This window comes from Apium graveolens, chromosome 3 (assembly GCF_009905375.1).
Source record: "Apium graveolens cultivar Ventura chromosome 3, ASM990537v1, whole genome shotgun sequence".
NCBI classification, from domain to species: domain Eukaryota; kingdom Viridiplantae; phylum Streptophyta; class Magnoliopsida; order Apiales; family Apiaceae; genus Apium; species Apium graveolens.
Genome location: NC_133649.1, coordinates 141,557,541 through 141,580,515, shown reverse-complemented (window position 1 = coordinate 141,580,515; position 22,975 = coordinate 141,557,541).

Genomic DNA, 22,975 nt, shown 5'->3' with positions numbered 1-22,975 from the left:
GAGTTGGTTGGTGGTTAATTGGAGTAGTTTAAACATTGGTAATCGCGTAAACATAGCCGTCGTAACGTCCGATTTTCTGTAGACTATTTTTGTGCATAACATTAGGTCCCGAGAACCCCCTGCTAGATTATGACCACTGCCATGTTTAGATAGCTCATGTGACGAGCTTCGTTTTGATATGTAGTTCGTTCGATTCCGATGCACGGTTTAGGAGAAACGACCGTTTCAAGTAACGGCGTTTCGCGAACGAAACTTTTCCCCTCGCCTTACTTTGAAACATAGGTTAAAGACCGAAAAGGGTTAATTAATGTATGAAACATTTATGGTAAGTGTGTTAGGCAGTTGGTAAGACACTCGCGAAGGAATCGCCTTAAAACTCGTAAAGGTTAAATTATTAAAAATGGTGGAGCCGAGGGTACTCGAGTGACTTAAGCAAATCAGTAAGCGCAAAACGAGCGTTAGAGTCTGAGTTGGTTAGAGTATAGATTTACAAGTGACTTTGGTTTAATTCCAACTTACTTGTTGCTTATAGGTTACCAGACTCGTCCCGAGCCATTCGTAACCCCCAGTCGCTCAGGCAAGTTTTCTACCCGTTATAACTGTTGTTGTGATGTAAATATATGTATATGCATTATCTTGTGATAAGTGCATGATTGTTATTAGCAAATTTTGCGATATATTGGAGCATGCTGATATGGTATATATGCATGTCTGTTTCGTAATCTGGTTATCTATCTGTTGATTTCGATGCTTATAGTTGCATAATACCTATGCTAGAGATAAGCAGTAGTTGCGTGTACCCTTAGTATAGGGACCCAAAGGTGAAAACATTTTCTAAAACCGGGAGTCGAGGATCCCGAGTAGATTTTATATATATATATATATTTATATATATATATGGTTATAGTTTTCAAAACTATTAATCGAATAAGGTTTATTCGATAACTTTATTTTATTAATGAATATTATCTTGAATATTCATTCGAGGACTTATGACTCCTTTATATTATTTATTGAATATTATCTTGAATATTCATTCGAGGACTTATGACTCCTTTATATTATTTATTGAATATTACTTGGATATTCATTTGAGGATGTATGACTCCTTTATTTTATTTAATGAATATTATTTATAATATTCATTCGAGGTATAATGACTCCGCTTATTACTGAAATATATTCTTTATTTTATTAAAGAATAAGGTGTCAATAATCAAACTTATTTTTGATTATTCAAATAAAGATATTATCCTTGATTAATTGCTATTCATTCAAGTATAAGTTTTCCAACTTCTACCTCAATTATTCTTTATGGGAATATTATTTAAATAATAATATTCAGATATTTCTTTCATATTGGGACTGATTTATTTTATTAAATCAGCATTACTCCAAACATTCTTAAAAATGTTTTCGAGTCTTCAAAATGAATTTAAAAGGTAGAGAGGATCCCAAAACTTGTTTCCAAATTCAAGATCTTCCATTTTAAGGGGACGTGAATACTCGCTCAAAAATCTAAGGGATCCGGCTCTGTGGTGTATTTTATATTCGCAACAAGGTTGCTGTTTTGATGAATGAATTGATTACTTGCCCAATGTTCGGGAAGTAAGCCCATCTAATTGAGTCGGCATAAGCGACAGGCCGGGGTACAGTCTATCAAAGTGCAAGTGGCTGGGTGGCAGTCCATCAACGCGTGAGTGGCCGGGTAACGGTCTAGCGTGAGGTCCTAATGCGGCCAGGGTGATGACCGGTGAGGAATTCATCCATCTACAGTAGAAAAGGTTACTTATTGGTATCTTTGCCTGATCAGCAAGATATCTGGTTTATGCCAAAATTCTTTTCCTTCCAAATTCATTGGATATTGCAACTCTGTTCATACTTTACATGACAGAGGTTTTCAGGAAATGTATGGGAGATATATATGAATATATTTATATATCGGGACTTAATGAAGTATCTCGTAACTTCATTATTTATAATGATATTCAAAGATTGAATCTATTCAAATCTTGTCTTGTAGTCTCATCTATGTGATGAACCTTTGAAACTGATTATAACTTGAACGGGGGTAGTTCAAGTAGTATTTGGGAAAGATATAAGTATTTTAGGGTATCTTGTAACTTCATCTTTTAAACTTATATCTAGTTAATGATTGTCTTATGAATGACAAAGATTTTCGGAAAAACGTTGAGACAAGGTTAGATATATGAGATCACCTTGCAACGATATTTTTTATATATACAGTTATAAACTGCAACTCTGTGTGTATTAGCATGGAAGAGGACTTCCCATATTTTGAAAAGTATATATGTATATATATATACTGAATATTTTACGACTTCATCGCATTAAGATATCAACTTGGTTCATTTCTTTTGACCAAGACTTTCATGAGTACTATGAGAAGGCTCATATACTATTAATCATTATACATATTATTTTGGTGGGCTTGCTGCTCACCCTTGCTTTATTTCTTCATCACACAACAACAGTTAGGAAAGATGGCCAGACTCCAGCAGACCCAGCGCAAGCGCGTGGGAAGCGTCCCGCGTCTTCCCGTTGATGTTGTAGCTGCTATAGCTGCAGAGGTAGATCTATTGTAGATCAGACCATCTACTTTTGAGAATCAATTATGTATAATTATAACTTGTGGCAGATAATGGCAATTAACTGTAAATTTATCAAGTAATCATTTTGGGTTGTAATAACTTTTAAATTGTGGATTCAAAGACTTGTACTTATTTAAATTTCATCTCTGAGACTATAACGGGTTGTGGTGTGTGTTAGTGTGGGGTCACAGCATAAGGTTATTTATTATTAATTAAGTGAAGTGATATTGTGGAAAGAAAGACCGTGACGACCCGGATCCCCGACCCCGGATCTGGGGGTGTTACATTAAGAGCCCTACATTGATGAAGTATTAGCTCGTCTTAACATACAGAACTCCAAGAAAGGTTTTTTACCTTTTAAGCATGGAGTTGCTCTATCTAAGAAGTAGTGTCCTTCGACACCTAAGGATATAGAGAGCATGAAAGCAGTTCCTTATGCTTCAGCATGTGGAAGCTTAATGTATGTTATGTTATGTACGAGGCCTGACATCTACTTTGATGTAGGCATGGTTAGTAGATATCAGTCGAACCCAGGTCAGGAACATTGGAGTGTAGTAAAAACTATACTCAAGTACCTGAGAAGGACTAAGGAGTATATGTTAATTTACAAGGCCTCAGATCTATTTCCTTTGGATATACTGATTCAGATTTCCAATCAGATAGGGATAAGAGGAAATCAACCTCGGGATATGTTTTTACTTTGGGAGGTGGAGCCGTTATATGGAGGAGTGTAAAGCAGAAATGCATTGCAGACTCCACCATGGAGGCTGAGTACGTGGCGGCCTCTGAGGCTGCCAAGGAGGCTGTATGGTTCAGGAACTTCCTTTTGGACTTAGATGTGGTACCTAATTTGCCTAGGAGCTTGACAGTGTATTGTGATAACACTGGTGCTGTGGCAAATTCAAAGGAACCGCGAGACCACAAAGCAGCTAAACATATTAAACGTAAGTATTATCTCATACGAGGAATCGTAAAGCGAGGGGATATAGTTGTGGCTCACATATCATCAGAAGACAACCGAGCAGATCCTTTCACAAAGAGCTTGCCAACCAAGGTTTTTGACAAGCATGTGGAAGCGATAGGAGTCAGATGGATGGACACATAGATTTTTATGTAATAGTGGATTAAATAAACACTGATGTACACATAGAATATTTTGAGTATAAGTGGGAGATTGTTAGTTTATACTGAAAATATTTATTTGAAGTATGTACATTTATTTCTGGCCAGTTTATTTGAGAATCATTTGAATGTTTACATGTTGTCTAATATTATATATTGTGAACAATTTAGTATCAAATGGGATACATAATATTAGATTGTTAAATACGGTTATATAATATAATAAGGTTCACAGCACAGGTGGTGTTGGACAATCCACTGGTATGGCTGTAGTATTATTTAGATTAGTTTATATTGACTAATAAATAATACTAGTATACTTTGTGTATATTGAACAGGATCAAATTTAGAATTGTTCCCTTAATACTGATTAAGAAGGAGAACTAAGATTCTATGTTATTATTAATGCTTAGGTTCTTAATCCGGAAATAGTAATTGACACGTGTCTATTATTTACATGCTTTGATTTATATATGAAATAATTCTTTTGAATTATATCATTATATTTTGGGTGATGGAATTATATACATGGTGGATATTATTTATTGAAGGAATCTATGTCCTGATAATATTCGGGTTAATGATGTCCCCTTGAAAGCTCAAAAAGATTTAATTATGTGAAACCCTGCAGGTGGAATTTATTCTGGCATAATTAAATAAAGGTTGAGTGGATGATCAAGGATAAAAGATATTAATTAAATAAATTATCAGTAATTTATTTAATTAATGGACATATGATATTTTAAACATGGGGAATTTAATAAGCGAATAATATTGGAAACGAATTAATTAAATTAAGGTATTAGGAAAGGTAGTGCAAATATTAATTCTTTAGTGGATTGAATTAATATTTAATTACATTGGGCTAGGCTCAAGATGTAATTAGAAGGCCCAACCTAATTATCCATGGTCCCTATTGTAGCCTATATATATATTCTTATTCTCTTCTTACTTGGGAGTGGGTGAAAACATATTGTAGCCACCAAGGAGCAAGAAGAGAGGATAACTTGAGAAGACGGAGGCCACACTTCGCTCAAGAGAATTTGGGAATACAATAGAAGAGCGTGGAATCAACAATTAACAAGGTAATCCTCTTTTCGTAATCCTTATCGTAAAATGTAGTAACACCCTAAGTCCGTGGTTCCCAACACCCTAGCCCTACTTTTGTATATTTAGAGTTTTTGTGTTTGGAATGGTTCATGAGAAGCTTGATTTTTGTGTATTTAGAGATGTGTTGGTTTTGTGATGTGTTTGGAGTTGTAAATCTTGTTGATTAGTTAAAGAACTTATGTAAGCTTTTAGTTCATGATTGGGAAGTAGTGTAAATTGGAAATATTGAGTTGTTGGGGCTGTTGTAGCATTGTATGTATGGAGTTTGGTTGTATGGTTGAATTGTGGTTGATTGGTGGTTGATTTGGAGTAGGATAAAAATTGGTAATCGCGTAAACATAGTCGTCGTAATGTCCGATTTACTTTAGACTGTTTTGTTCTTAACATCAGGACCCGAGAACTCACTGTTAGGTTTTGACCACTACCATGATTAGATAGTTCATGTTATGAGATTCGTTTTGATATGTGGTTCGTTTGAATCCGATGTACGGTTTAGGAGAAACGACCATTTTAAGTAACGACGTTTCGCGAATGAACCATTACCCTCGCCTTACTTAGAAACCTTGGTTAAGGACTTTAAATGACTAATTGGGATATGAAACAATTATGTTGAGTGGATTAGGCAGTTGGTAAGGTACTCGTGAAAGAATCGCCTTAAAACTCTTAATGGTTAATTTATTAAAAATGGTGGAGCCGAGGGTACTTGAACGACTTATGTGATTCGTTAAGCGTAGGAGTGACCATAATCAAACATTAGGGTTCAATTGGTTAAAGTCTAGTTTCTTAAGCAACCGGGGTTTAATTCCAACTTATGTTGTTGGTTATAGGTTATCGAACCCACTCTAAACTTAAGTCTATCCGGGAGCACTCAGACAAGTTTTCTACCCGTTATACTGTTGTTGTGATGTATATATGTGTAGGCATTATCTTGTGATAGATGCATGATGGTTAATTAGCAAATCTTGCGATATATTGGAGCATGCTGATATGGTATATGTGCATGTCTGTTTCGTAATCTTGATATCTAATTGTTGATTCAAATACTTATAAGTTGCATAATACCTATGCTAGAGATAAGCAGTAGTTGCGTATACCCTTAGTATAGGGGACCCCAAGGTGAACATTTTCTAAACCGGGAGTCGATGTTCCCGAGTATAATATATATATATTTATATATATATAGATATAGTTTTCAAAACTATTAATCGAGTAAGGTTTATTCGATAATTTTATTTTAATTAATGAATATTAGTTTGAATATTCATTCGAGGACTTATGACTCCGTTTATTTTATTTAATGAATATTATTTTGAATATTCATTCGAGGACTTATGACTCCGCTTATTTTATTAAATAATATTCTTTATTTTATTAAAGAATAATGTTTCGATAATCAAACTTATTTTTGATTATTTAAATAAAGATCGTATATATTTGGTTATTTATTATTCATTTCAAGTATAAGTTTTAAAACTTCTACTTCAATTATTTTTATAAGGATTATCCTTTTGGGAATATTATTTAAATAATAATATTCAGATATTTTCTAATATATAAGGACTGATTTATTTTATTAAATCAGCATTACTCCAAACATTTGCAACAAGGTTGCTGTTTTGATAAATGAATTGATTACTTACCCAACGTTCGGGAAGTAAGTCCATCTATTGAGTCGGCATAAGCAACATGGGCTCAGTGGGCGTCCATGAAAATGTAAGTGACTCAGTGGGAGTCCATCAAATGCGTAAGTGGCTGAGTGGCAGTCCATCATAAGGTCCTATTGCGGCCAGGGTGATGACCAGTGGGGAATTCGTCCATCTACTAGTAGAAAAAGGTTACTTATTGGTATCTTTGCCTGATCAGCAAGATATCAGGTTTATGCCAAGGTTTTCTCCTTTCCAAATTCATTGGATATTACAACTCTGTTTATAATTTTCATAACAGAGGTTTTCAAGGAGTGTATGAAATGTATATATATAGGTGTGTATATATATATCAGGACTTAATGAAGTATCTCGTAACTTCATTATTTATAATGATATTTCAAAGATTGAATCTGTTCAAGTCTTATCGTGTAGTCTCATCCGTGTGATGAACTTTTGAAAGTAATTATAACTTGAACAATGGTAGTTCAAGTAGTATTCGGAAAATATATAAGTATATTGGAGTATCTTTTAACTTCATCTTTTAAACTTATATCTAGTAATTGATTATCTTAAGCATATCAAAGATTTTCAGAAAAACATTGAGACAAGGTTAGATATATGAGATCACCTTGCAACGATATTTTTATACAGTTATAAACTGGAACTCTGTGTATATTATAAATATCAGAGGATTTCAAAGATTGTGAAAAGTATATATATATATATATACTAAATATTTTGCGACTTGGTCGCGTTAAGATATCAACTTGGTTCATTTCTTCTTGACCAAGACTTTCATGAGTACTATGAGAATGCTCATATATTGTTAATTATTATACATATTATTTCGGTGGGCTTGTTGCTCACCCTTGCTTTCTTCTTTCATCACACAACAACAGATAGACAAGATGAACATGATCAAGCTCCCAATTCGCGAGCGGATAGGAAACGTTTCGCAGTTTCCTATAGGCGTTGATGTCGCCGTAGCTGAGGTAGGAACTACCAATAGGCTAGGTTTTCAACCATTGATGTACCAGACTTATGTATATTATGAATTGTAATTATGGCAAAGAATTTGTAAATTTATTCAGAAACCCTTTTGAGGTGTAATGACTTATAATTGTGGAATTAAATGACTTGTGTTATTTTTGGTATTCATCTCTGAAACTATAACTTGTGGTGTGTGTGTATATTGCGGGGTCACAGTACGCAGTAGTTGGTTGACTGTTAAGATTAAGTATTGATAAGGGAAATGGAACTCGTGACAACCCGAATCCCCGACCCTGGATTTGGGGGTGTTACAGAAATGGTATCAGAGCTAAGTGTTATAAACCTCATAGATGATGTGACGTTAAGATAATAAGTTCACTAAGATAATAAGAACTCTTGCCAAGTTCATAGTCGGACTACCTAACGTAGTACTGAGAGTAAAAACCCTTATGGGAACCCTTATAAATATCGTGATAGAAGCGTAGTTCGTTATCGTATATGGTAGCAGGACTCCGAACCCTGAGGTTGAGGAGCAACAGCGGGATGATGTTTTATTACTGACTGGGGATCGAATTGTGGATCCAATGGAACACCCTAATGAGGGACCTGATGATATTCATATTGAGGATGTAGCGGTTGAGGATGTTGTCCCAGGAGGGATTGTTGCTGAGAAGGATCCCGTGGAGGATCCTAACAAGACTGAAGAGATGGTCATTGAGGAATTGATAACCATGGTTAGAGCGACTACCAGAGGTAGGATTGGTCGGTCACTACCGGAGGTTCGTTCAAGTTTGTAAAGATAGTAGCCCCTTTAACGCGACTTACTCGTAAGACTGAGAAGTTCGAATGGACAAAGAAATGCGAGAACAGCTTTTAAGAACTGAAGCAAAGGTTGGTGATGGCCCCTATGTTGGCGTTGCCGGATGGAAAAGGAGATTTGGTGATTTGTAGTGATGCTTCGCATAAGGAATTTGGGTGCTTCTTATACAGCACAGCAAGGTAATCGCGTACGCGTCAAGACAATTAAGGGAATATAAAATTCGATATCCCCACCCATGAGCTTGGGCTCGTAGCAATAGTTTTGCCCTGAAGATTGGAGGCACTACTTGTATGGAGAGAAGTGCGAGATTTACATAAGCCATAAGTGCTCTAGTGCATTTTCACACAGAAAGAGCTCAACATGCGCCATAGGAGGTGGTTAGAGCTAATCAAGGATTACAATTATGAGATTCTTTATCATCAAGGGAAAGCCAAAATGGTAGCTAATGCCCTTAGTATAAAGGAGAGACTCAAGATGAAAACGTCTTTGGGAGAGCTGATAAGAGATTTTGAGAAAATCGAAATAGAAGTGAAGGTAACCGGAGCCGGTACCGAAAAGCTGTTTGAGATTGCAATACAGCCCGAATTATTGGAAAAGAACATATTATGCCAGAAAAAGTGATGAATGAAGGCAGAGATCCAACAAATAGATAAGAGATTAATACCGAGAAAGATGATAAGGGAATAATGATGTATTCCTACATAATTTGGGTTCCAAATGTTCAAGAGCTTAAAGATGAGATCTTAGATGAAAGCTAGTTTGAGGAATAAGATTTAGAACAAACCTTGAATGTGATAATCAGGGAGGTCGCAATTAAGATATAAGGAACCCAGAACATAATGAAGTGGAAAACAAGGATTTTAACGTATAAGATAACTCCAAGTATGGGAGAAGGATGAAACATTTCAAACTAAGGAAACAGAAAGTCGAGTAAGGAAAGGAGACCCGAGATGGTACTCCTATATGGCAATTCATGGACCTGTCAAAAAAAAAACTTAGACTATTATCCCCAACCACCACCCTGAGGAGAAAGTGCGGTGGTAAATTCTTTCAGGACCTTTAAGTCGCTAAACTCTCAGAATTCCAAGGAACAAGCGAACCCAGTAGAGGCGAGAGCCTGGCTAGAGGAAATATGGGAATCATTTGAGATTCTAAATGATTGATGAAGCATAAAAGACTGTTTTGTCACTTACCTTCCTAAGAGAGAGGCCACCCGCTGGTGGAAGGCTAAGGAAGATAGAGAGATAGTGTAAAAACTTTAGAGCCAGAACAAAGGCGGACGAGTATGATGAATTATGAATCTAAGTTGTAAAAGTTGTAAAGATTCGTTCTGAGGACAAGAATCCCAGAACGACGTGATGTTTGAAGTAAATAATTAGTGGGTTCATGAAATGATTGTAAGAGAAAGGAAAATAAAAAGAAACTGAAGTGGAAAGGAATATGAAGGCAATAGAGTTTGAGGAATGATAAGGGAGTTGGGTATGAGGAAACCCTAAAGAATCATAGTAATAGAAATAGAAAAGTATGTGATCGTCAAGATGAGGATGATTCACTATGAGTTAAAGTTGATGGTTGAAGGCATAAGAGATGTACATATTGTACCCCCTTTAAGTTGGGAGAATTCGAGGAAACCTTGAGATAGTTCGAAGGATAAATAATGAGACGCGGGTAGACTGAGGAGATAAGAAAGTAGGAAATTAGGAAAACTGGATAAAGGAAGTGACCTTCAAGAATATGAAGTATAAGACCGGTGGCATGATACCCAGAAAGGGAGACGCCAGGTGTGAAAGACATCCCAATATTGAGGTGACTGTTGAGATAAACAACAAAAGTAAATGAGGAATTATTAAGAAGAAGTTCACATTGAACACGACCAATATCTTCCAGGACATCCCTGTTGTCATTACCAAATTAGGAAAGAAAAGCGGATAACCATTGTTATCTTTTGGAGGCCATATTGATTGACCTCATTTTGAATACAGATGTTATTCTAAAATTAGGCATATACTATCGAGGTGGGAATGATTGAATAAGACACCCTCATCAGGGATATATGACTTGATTTATCCATGGAAGGATGCATGTACTTTTTCTAAAGGTGGAATTAAGGATAGAACATCGGTAACTTAAAATAAATCCTAGGGGAATGCATAAAGGTTGGCATTTCACCCTTAATAGGGATAATATGAGTTTGACAGTATGTATTGGAAAGGATTAAGGTAACAACAACCTTTAAGGATCAGTGGAGAAATTTTTCAGAAGTATATAGACAATGATTCTGGTATTAGTAAATGGTATCTTGATATGCCCTATACCTAGGGTGTACATGATGAAGGATTTAAGGATAACCTTAGAGGTTTTACAAGGAGAAAGGTAGTATTCAAAGTTCTCAAGCATAGAAATTTTGATAAAGGAAATATGACATAATTATAATAATGTCGAGTGGGGGACGTGTTGAACCATAAGAAAGTATAGATCGATCCAATGAGGGTCGAGATTGGTGAAAACAAGGACCCAAGATAAGAGATGTCCTAAGTATGATCGAGAGTCAGTCGTGGCAATGTTCACATCTAAAGACTAAGGCAATGACTTTTGAAAAATGGTGATTTTTTTTCTCACCAGGACTTAAGAAAAGCATTTTCACATAAGTAGTGATTGAAATGAGGTAGAAAATTTAGTTGAAGGTCATTTAAAAGACATTGATTGTAAGGAAATTTTACTATCAGGAAAGGCCAAAGAGGTGGCCGACACTTTAAATGTAAGAGGATAATTATAGGCGCTCGTGCCAGAGGAATACAGTGATGATGATTGAAGCCGTGAAGGTTGTATTATGGTTTGGAAGATTGACATTCCTTCTGATGACTGTGCAATACCCAACCGTAATAGTAGTTTGGTAAAGATTTAATTTATGAAATCGCCGTGAGCGGGCTATCTATCTTATAAGGTTATATCTTAAGTTAAGCCAGGACCATGTTACGAAAGGACTAAATGAACCTTTGAGCTTCATGTCCCCTAATAAAGACATATGGTTAATAATGGTATTAAACTGCTATCGTTGCTTTTATTGAAACTCTTCTGCAATTTTATCTGCTTCATGTCATATGTACGCCAAGTTCAGGAGTGTTCTTCATGAATCATGGAATGGTGATTATGTTGCTTCCTTAGAAGAATTCGATACGACATGTATGGACTCCGTATGGTTAGCTATTAAGATTTCATAGAAAATGAATGACTATAGTAGGTCACTGGTGGACCATAGTAATGCAACAATGATTCTGCGAGTAATGAGCTGATTACAACAGTGAGAGTTGTATTAGAATGGATGTTGAGATTGAGTACCCCTAATGGGGTCGTGTTGATATATAAGTTATCATTGATAGACTACCTAGTGGAGTATATACATATTATATATTTATTCCCTCTTATGAATAGAGAGTCATATTACTATACGAGGAAGGTTGCGGTGCAAGCATATAATTCTAGTAACGATGATGTCTAGAATGAGATCCCAGATTCGATTTTCGATGTCAAGGGAGTTTCAAAGGTGATTGTGTATTAGCTCGAGGAAGAGCATGGGTTCATAGAATAATGGATGGAATATCAAAAATAATTAGGCATGTGAAATACGATGTTATAATGCTTAATGTTGATTTATATACATATATGTTTTGTTCTCCTATGATAAACCTCTATAGTTCAGAGGTAGATTTCAAGCCAGATATTTTGTGGCAGTATATATTTTAATATATATACAATTCTCTTCAATTCGTTCTTTTCTCTCCTTTTTATTTCATGTAAGCTGAGAAGAACAACCCTTCCAGAAGGGGAGGTATTGCCGAATGACTATCTATCTGTGTGATAGAAGCCTAGTAGGATACCATCTATTGTTTAATTGCTTGTCAAGTACTAAAGGCTGGCCACCTTCTGTACTAACTATGCAATGTAACAAGTGTTCTTGATCATAGTGATCTCTCAATAAATTCTTTTACTTCTATATGATGGATCAAGCTTTCGAAGGTAGAAGTAGTTAAAAAAAAGGGGAGTAGTATGAGTAGGGTGGTATTCGGAATGGAAACACATTCGTGATACTAAGGTTGACCCGTGTATTAAAAGGTTATAGAATGCTAACGAGCAAAGGTATAACCAGTATAGTATTATGTAAGGAAGATAGTAACGATTACGAACTGGAAAAGAATGGGTATTGAAAAGCAAAAGCTATAGTGCTAGAAGCTATGATGAGAGTCTGTACAATAGACTTGAAAGAAATTTGGAATGATCACTTAACGCGGATTAAGTTTTCTTACGATAATCGATCGTATGTTAGTATCGAGGTATCGCCTTATGAGATCCTTGAGGGAAGACAATGTCGATCTCCCTTATGTTAGGATGAAGATTGCAGAGCGCAAGATGCTCCGACCAGCAGTGGTCCAAAGGACCAAGGATATAATAGATCTAATCAGAGGACGGCTGGTAGTAGCCCAAGATGGACATAAGAAGTATGTTGATTCGATATGAAAGGAAAAAGAATAGGAAGTAGGGGACCTAGTGTTGTTATAAGTATTCCCTGGGAAAGGATGGATGAGGTTCCAAAAGAAAGGAAAGCTAAGCCCTCGAATTGTTGGACCCTTTGAGGTATTAAGACGTATTGGGAAGTTAGCATATGAGCTAGCCCTACCCCCGAACCTGTAGCAAATTCATAACGTGTTTCACGTATCAATGTTAAGGAAGTATAATTCGGATGCCAGACAAATAGGGGCATATGAACGCATAGACATGCAACCAGACGTAACCTATATGGAGCAACCGGGAAAGGTTATAGATTGAAAAGGAACAAGTGCTTGGGAGAAGGGTTATCAAACTAGTCAGAGTTTTATGGTAGAACCACAATGTGGGAAAATTGACATGAGAGTTAGAAAGTGCAATGCTAAGAAAGTACCCCCATTTGTTTTCTATTTCATTCCGGGACGGAATCCTTTTAAGGAGGGGAGACTGTAATAACCCCAGAATTTTGAACTTTTTTGTAACCCTTATTAATAGTGTTTTTGCTGATTATGCTGAATAAGAAAACTTTTCATGCCACACTATGTAGGGGTTCTTTTATTGTTATTCTGAGATCTTATTAGTACTCTATATGATATATAAGTGTATGTAAAGATCGTCAGAATCCAAATTCGATCACTTTCATTTTTCCCGAAAATCCACCAGATACCGAAAGAATTGACTATAAGGTAACAGGATAAAAAGGATTTAAATTTAAGGATTATAAGAGAGGATCATAAAAGGAATATAATGTATTGAGAAAGGTTAAGGAAATCCAAGTAATAAGATCCCGGGTATGATCCCTCAAACGATAAACGAAAACGAAAGTTAAGCGAACCGTATAACAGATCAGCGGTCATTAGCCAAGTAATTAGGAGCTAATCAAAGAGGTTAGTGAGGATGATGTCATCAAACCAATAAGAAGAGGACAAGCATGGGAAGATGACATAAGATTGATGACCTAAGCATGACCAAAAAGGAAGGAAGTGTGGTTGATTATTAACCACACAATTTTACATGGTTAAAAGGGTAATTAAACAAAATAAAAACCTAGCAACCAAGCAAAACAAATCACAAACACAAAAACACATCCTGACTTCATTTTTCCAAGAGAAGCTCTCGGCCCTTTTCCAATTTCAAGAAGAAAAAAACCCAAATCCAAGTTTCAAGCTTCATTAATTAGTGAGGTAATTATCTAAGGTTCCTTATGCATAGATATAGCTATCCTATAAGTTTAAGCTTCAAATTCCTTCACAATCTCTTCCTAAAATTCATGGAAAAAGAGGGTGAATAGTGTTTTTCAAGAACTTAAAATTTTGTTCTTGAGTTTTTGTTTAGATTAAGCTTTGGTAAGGACTTTCAAGGGTGATTCCATGCTCCTTAGTTACTTTTACTCACCAAGGAAGGTATAATCTCATACCCTAGACCTACTTTTGTATATTTAGAGTTTTTGTGTTTGGAATGGTTCATGACAAGCTTGATTATTGTGTATTTAGAGATGTGTTGGTTTTGTGATGTGTTTGGAGTTGTAAATCTTGTTAATTAGTTAAAGAACTTATGTAAGCTTTTAGTTCATGATTGGGAAGTAGTGTAAATTGGAAATATTGAGTTGTTGGGACTGTTGTAGCATTGTATGTATGGAGTTTGGTTGTATGGTTGAATTGTGGTTGATTGGTGGTTGATTTGGAGTAGGATAAAAATTGGTAATCGCGTAAATATAGCCGTCGTAATGTCCGATTTACTTTCGACTGTTTTGTTCTTAACATCAGGACCCTAGAACACACTTTTAGGTTTTCACCACTGCCATGATTAGATATTTCATGTTACGAGCTTCGTTTTGATATGTGGTTCGTTTGAATCCGATGTACGGTTTAGGAGAAACGGCCGTTTTAAGTAACGGCGTTTCGCGAACGAACCATTACCCTCGCCTTACTTAGAAACCTTGGTTAAGGACTTTAAATGACTAATTGGGATATGAAACAATTATGTTAAGTGGATTAGGCAGTTGGTAAGGTACTCGCGAAAGAATCGCCTTAAAACTCTTAATGGTTAATTTATTAAAAATGGTGGAGCCGAGGGTACTCGAACGACCTATGTGATTCGTTAAGCGTAGGAGTGACCATAATCGAACGTTAGGGTTCAATTGGTTAAAGTCTAGTTTCTTAAGCGACCGGGGTTTAATTCCAACTTATGTTGTTGTTCATAGGTTATCGGACCCACTCTAAGCTTAAGTCTATCCGGGAGCACTCAGGCAAGTTTTCTACCTGTTATACTGTTGTTGTGATGTATATATGTGTATGCATTATCTTGTGATAGATGCATGATGGTTAATTAGCAAATCTTGTGATATATTGGAGCATGCTGATATGGTATATGTGCATGTCTGTTTCGTAATCTTGATATCTAATTGTTGATTCAAATACTTATAAGTTGCATAATACCTATGCTAGAGATAAACAGTAGTTGCGTATACCCTTAGTATAGGGGACCCAAAGGTGAACATTTTCTAAATCGGGAGTCGATGTTCCCGAGTATAATATATATATATATATATATATATATATATTTATATATATATAGATGTAGTTTTCAAAACTATTAATCGAGTAAGGTTTATTTGATAACTTTATTTTAATTAATGAATATTAGTTTGAATATTCATTCGAGGACTTATGACTCCGTTTATTTTATTTAATGAATATTATTTTGAATATTCATTCGAGGACTTATGACTCCGCTTATTTTATTAAATAATATTCTTTATTTTATTAAAGAATAATGTTTCGATAATCAAACTTATTTTTTATTATTTAAATAAAGATCGTATATCTTTGGTTATTCATTATTCATTTCAAGTATAAGTTTTAAAACTTCTACTTCAATTATTTTTATAAGGATTATCCTTTTGGGAATATTATTTAAATAATAATATTCAGATATTTTCTAATATATCGGGACTGATTTATTTTATTAAATCAGCATTACTCCAAACATTCTTAAAAATGTTTTCGAGTCTTCAAAATGATTTTAAAAGTTAGAGCGGATCCCAAAACTCATTTTTATATTTAAGATCTTCCTTTCGAAGGGGATTTAAATACCCGCTCAAAACTTGAGGGATCCGGCTTAGTGGTGTATTTTAAATTCGCAACGAGGTTGCTGTTTTGATAAATGAATTGATTACTTACCCAACGTTCGGGAAGTAAGTCCATCTATTGAGTCGGCATAAGCAACATAGGCTCAGTGGACGTCCATGAAAGTTTAAGTGGCTCAGTGGGAGCCCATCAAATGCGTAAGTGGCTGAGTGGTAGTTCAGCATAAGGTCCTATTACGGCCAGGGTGATGACCAGTGGGGAATTCGTCCATCTACTAGTAGAAAAAGGTTACTTATTGGTATCTTTGCGTGATCAGCAAGATATCAGGTTTATGCCAAGGTTTTCTCCTTTCCAAATTCATTGGATATTACAACTCTGTTTATAATTTTCATAACAGATGTTTTCAAGGAATGTATAAAATGTATATATATAGGTGTGTGTATGTATATCAGGACTTAATGAAGTATCTCGTAACTTCATTATTTATAATGATATTTCAAAGATTGAATCTATTCAAGTCTTATCTTGTAGTCTCATCAGTGTGATGAACTTTTGAAACTAATTATAACTTGAACAGTGGTAGTTCAAGTAGTTCATGTGGTGCTGTTAAGATTAATTATTGATAAGGAAAATGGAACTCGTGACAACCCGAATCCCCTACCCCGGATTTGGGGGTGTTATAGGGACCAAACTGTATCATTTTCAAAACTACAGGTACTAAACTGTAATTTTCAAGGGGGTCGCCGGAAAATAATCGGGGGTGGCCGGAGAACTCGCCTCCGGCATCCTCCCACCACCATCACCTCCAATTTTACTCTACACAACACCAGGAACTTGTTCATGCAATCAAATCATTCAAATAACCCCAGACTTGACCGGAAATTGGCCAAGAACATCGCCGGTTTCCGGCGAACATTGGAAATTTTAAAAACACAACTCCCTTCGATTCAGACATCCTCTGTTAACGAGCTATATATCAATCGATTGCAAATTTCATAAGGAACACAACCCACTATAATTCAACAACTAATAACCCCTAAATCAAAAACCCCCAAATTTCAATTGAAAACATTCATATGGGTTATAAACCCTAATTTTAAAATTCGAAAATCAAACTCAAATTTGAACATGTAATTGAACTCTAAATCAGACGTATAATATATCAAAATCATCAGGAAAACAAGCTCTACAACATGCAACCATCAAATCATACAAACAATCATCCGAACAAAAATTCATAATTTTAATAAAACTAATTAGAAAATAAATAAAAATATAGAAAATAAACCTTGATTTCTGCAGTAAAACAAAGCTCATAATCTGATAGAACACTTCAAATCCTTTGGATTAAGTACTCGAGCTTTGAAAACAGAGATCAGTAACGCCTTCGTTTTGCTGTTTGATTCTTAGAACAGTTTATGAAATTAGGGTTTTTCTCTGAAAATTATATAATTATCTGTCTGCAAATGATTTTGATACGAAATAAAATACGGGAAAAGGCTATTTATATTTACGGAAAATTAGTATCCCGTTGGATCGTTCCGGATATAAAACGGTACGTTTATTTATAAAAATTGATCCAAACGGTATCGGTTTTCGGGATAATTATCCAAATCAGTACAATTTGTACTGCGGTCTTGGTCTCAGCGCCTGGTTACACGTATTACGAGATGATAATTATGATAGTTTAATAAAAAGCTCCCGTTTATCAAAAATACGATTTTATTGATTTACCGAAACGAATATTGTATCGAAAATGTTGCGCCGGGACCCGCGCAGGACAAACCGTATGCCGGATCGAAAAAGTCAAAACATGGAAAATGCTCGGAATATTGCAATTAGGTTAGGAAGGAGTTCTCGGAAGAGTTTCGGGTTCCAAAAACGTAACAACGGGTGACGTCGATTGGCTCCTGTTTTTATAAAATAGATTTTAAATACCAAGAAAAAGATTTTATAAATTTCATATGATTCTTATAAATTCATAAATCAACATAAAAATAATTAGGAAGATATGACAATTATCAATATTTTATTTTGGACATATAAAAATTAAAATACTCAATTAATATTATTTTTGAATATCCAAATACAGATAACACTTAACAATTAATTCACAGAATAGATACTGAACACATATAATAATTATTTAATAGCAAAATAATTACACGATATATCCTGGATATTACATCCTTCCCCCTCTTAAAAGGATTATGTCCTCATAATCTCCTAAGAAAACAAGTGAAGGTACTTTTCTCTCATATCACTTTCTAACTCCCAGGTTGACTCTTCAACCTTTGGGTTTCTCCACAATACTCTTACTAGCTTTACCACTTTATTTCTCAATACTTTCTCTCTTTCTTCTAGAATCTCTATCGGACTCTCTACATATGATAAATCTGCCTGAAGCTCTATTGGCTCATATTCTATTACATGCCTGGAGTCTGGATTGTACTTCTTAAGCATTGATACGTGAAAAACATGGTGAATGTGCTCCATGTGCGGTGGTAACGCCAACTCGTAAGCTACTTTGCCAACGCACTTTAGGATCTCAAAAGGTCCGACATATCTTGGACTTAGCTTTCCTTTCTTTCCAAACCTCGTTAGTCCTTTCCATGGTGATACTTTCAGTAATACCAAGCTTCCTTCATCAAATTCCATGTCTTTCCTTGACTGGTCTGCATATTTCCTCTGACAATCTTGTGCGGCTATTAATCTCTTCTGGATAATTTCAACAATTTCCTTTGTCTGCTGTACCAATTCAGGTCCAAATATTTTGCGTTCTCCTACTTCGTCCCAATACACTGGAGATCTACAATTACGTCCATAAAGGGCTTCATAGGGTGGCATCCCAATGGTGGCGTGATAACTGTTGTTATAAGCAAACTCTACCAGAGGTAAATGCTCGTCCCAACTTCCTTTGAAATCAATAGCACAAACATGTAACATGTCCTCAATTGTCTGAATCGTTCTTTCACTTTGGCCGTCCATCTGGGGATGATAGGTTGTACTCATATTCAATCTTGTTCCCAAACATTCTTGAAAACTTTTCCAAAATCTTGAATTAAATCTTGGATCTCGATCAGATACGATAGACATAGAAACTCCATAACGAACTACGATTTCCTTTAGGTACATATGGACCAACTTGTCGAGCGAAAATCTTTCATTTATAGGCAGAAAATGAGCTGACTTGGTAAGTCTATCCACTATAACCCAAATGGCATCATGATTAGCCCTTGTCCTTGGTAATCCAACTATAAAATCCATGGCAATATGTTCCCACTTCCACTCTGGAATCTCCAATGGCTGTAGCTATCCGCTTGGTCTCTGATGCTCTGCTTTAACTCTCTGACAGGTATAACATTTGCTAACCCATTCAACAATTTCCCTCTTCATATCTGGCCACCAATAATTTTCCTATAAATCCCTGTACATTTTGGTACTCCCCGGATGGATGGAATATCTTGAACTATGCGCTTCCTGTAAAATTTCATGCTTCAGCTCCGTTATTGGTGGAATCCAAATTCTGGAAGAAAACCTCAGAATACCTTGATCATCCTTTTATGTGCATAATTCTTCACCTACCAAACGATTTATATCCTGATCCATTACATCTTCCTGACCTTTCTTTATTTTCTCCAACAACTCTGGCTGGAATATCATACTGTATACTTTCGCTTCCTCAGGCTTGCAAATTCTAATCTCCAATTCCAATTTCTGAAATTCCTTATATATCTCTTCAGGTACTGATAACTCATTTAACCTTTCCTTCCGACTCAACGCGTCTGCTACAATGTTCGCTTTACCGGGATGATAATTAATCGAGCAATCATAATCTTTGATCAACTCTAACCATCTCCTTTACCTCATATTAAGTTCCTTCTAGGTGGATATATACTTTAAACTTTTGTGATCTGTATAAATCTCACACTTCTCTCGATAAAGGTAATGTCTCCAAATCTTCAAAGCAAACACTATGGCTGCTAGCTCCAAATCATGAGTAGGATACTTCTATTCGTGTGGTTTCAATTGCCTTGACGCATACGCAATCACCTTGTCGTGCTGCATTAGAACACATCCTAATCCTTTATGAGAAGTATCGCTATAAATTATGAAATTCCCTTGATCGTCTGGAAGTGACAAAACAGGTGCCGTAATTAATCTTCGCTTCAACTCCTGAAAACTTTCTTCGTACTTGTCGTTCCATATAAACTTTTCATTCTTTCATGTAAGCTTTGTCAATGGTGTTGCAATCCTTAAGAAATTCTGGACGAATCGTCGGTAATATCCCGTCAATCCCAAGAAACTTCTTACCCCGGTGGGTGTTCTCGGTCTCCCCCAATTTGTAATTGTTCCGATCTTTGCTGGGTCCACTTTGATCCCTTCATTACTGACTATGTGTCCTAAGAACTGAACCTCCTGTAACCAAAACTCACACTTCGAGAATTTAGCATATAACTTCTTTTTCCTTTAAATCTTCAAAGCTGTCCTCAAATGTTCCGCATGATCCTCTTCCGTCTTTGAATAAATTAAAATATCTTCTATAAACACAATAACGAACTTATCCAAATACTCCTTGAAAATTCTATTCATCAGGTCCATAAACGCTGTCGGGGCATTGGTCAATCCAAAAGACATTATTAAAAATTCATAATGTCCATACCTTGTTTGAAAGGCTGTCTTTGGTATATCTTCTGGCTTGATCTTCAGTTGATGATATCCCGATCTTAAATCAATTTTGGAGAAATACTTGGCTCCCTTCAATTGGTCAAACAAATCGTCAATTCTAGGTAACGGATACTTGTTCTTGATTGTAAGCTTATTGAGCTCCCTGTAGTCGATGCATAGTCTCATGCTTCCATCTTTCTTCTTGACAAATAATACCGGTGCTCCCCACGGGGACACACTGGGTTTGATTATTCCTTTCTCTAACAGCTCTTGCAATTGCTTCGCTAACTCTTTCATCTCAACGGGCGCCATTCTATACGGGGCCTTGGATACTTGTTCTGTTCCAGGTGCTAAGTCAATCGCAAATTCAATTTCTCTATCTGGAGGAAGTCCTGGTAATTCGTCGGGAAACACGTCTGGAAATTCATTCACTACTGGAATATCTTCAAGTTTTGCTGGCTCCTGACTTCTGTCGATCACATATGCTACAAAATGATCCTTTCCGTAATAACTTCTTAGCTTGAATCATTGTTAAGAACTTCTTTACTTGCTTCTGGCCCTTGAACATTACTGTCCTTTCGTCTGGCGTTTTCACCATTACCTTCTTATTTCGACAATCTATCTGGGCATCATGCTTAAATAACCAATCCATCCCTAATATAACGTCAAATTCTCCTAACTTAAATGGTATCAAATCTACACAAAACTTACTACCAGAGATCTCAATCTCACAATTCCCACAAACTTGATTCACAGTTATACGTTCTTGATTGGCTAATTCCACAGTCATTATTTCATTTAAATAATCAACTGGGCAATTTAACTTACTAACAAAATCTTGTGAAACAAACGATCGAGTTGCTCCCGAATCTGTTAACACTTTGGCACATAAAGAATTCACAAGCGTACCTGCCACGACATCCGTATCCTGGATAGCATCCTTCACAGATATGTCAAAAACTCTAGCCCTTGGAGTCTCATTCACTGTTGGGGTAGATCCCATAATCCTCAATGCATTACTGACTGGGGTTGGTGTCTTGCAATCCCTGGCCATATGTCCTGGCTTTCCACATTTGAAGCACGTAAATCCAATGGCTGGAACCTTCACTGCTGGATTTCGGATAGGGTGATCCTTATTTGCTGGCTCTCTTGTTGGTTGATTTCGGCACTCCCTCGAATAGTGCCCTTTCTGGTTGTATTTGAAACATACCACATTTAACTTATTACAGACTCCTCCATGCTTCTTTCCACATACTTGACAATCTGGAAAAGTTAGTCTCAACTGATTCGGCTGATTCGTAGTAACTGGACGGTTGTTCTGGCCTCCGTCTCCTGTATTTTATCTTCTGAAATTAAAATTTCTCCCTGGCTGAAACTTGCCTTTCTTAAGACTTGGAAACTTCCCTGGTTGTGACTGACCCTCACTTCCCTCAACTTTCCTTTTCTTGCTTTCCTTCTCCTTCTGTGACATCTCACTCTCTGTCTCCACAATCATAGCCTTCTGTACAACTCCTGCATAAGTATCCAATTCAAAAATAGCTACCTTCCCTCTGATCCATGGCTTCAAACCTTGTTGAAATCTCTTAGCTTTCTTCCTGTCAGTATCTACATATGACGGCACATACCTTGACAATTCTTCAAACTTACTCTCATAATCTGCCACTGACATGTTCCCTTGCTTTAATTCTAAAAACTTCAGCTCCATTTGATCCTGGACAAACTGAGGAAAATACTTTTCTAAAAACAATTCCTTAAACCTCTCCCAAGTAATAGCATCTGTACCTTCCAATGTCTTCACCATCTCCCACCAATAGGTGGCCTCATTCTTCAGATAGTAACTTGCAAACTCAACTTTCTGTTCCTCCTTCACTTTCACTAAGGCGAATGCCTTCTCTATTTCCTTTAACCAAACATTTGCTTCAATCGGCTCTAAGGAACCCTTGAATTCTGGTGGGTTTACTGCCTGAAAAGTTTTGAAGGTTACCTGGGGATGGGTCTGCCTTTGTTGTTCTTGTGCCAGGTGCACTGTTTGTTGTGCTAAGATTTGAAGAATCTGGGCTATTGATGGGTCTATGGGTCCTGGGTTTGCATTCTGGTTTGTATCATCTTGGTTGTTATTGTTGTTGTTGTTGGTTTCTTCATTCTGGGTGTTGGTGCGGGTATTTCTTCTGGGAGGCATTTTCTGTAAAGAATCAAATAACTTATTTAGCTTTTGAATCAAATCTTTTGCATAAAAGAAAAGTTTTGTAAAACAGAAATATCTCTTTTTGAAAATAGTCATAACTAAGTAAATTGCATGCTTCTTTACAGAATATAAACAGTTATGGAAAACAGCGTACATGGTATCACAGGGTATAACTGGTGCAATAAATAAGG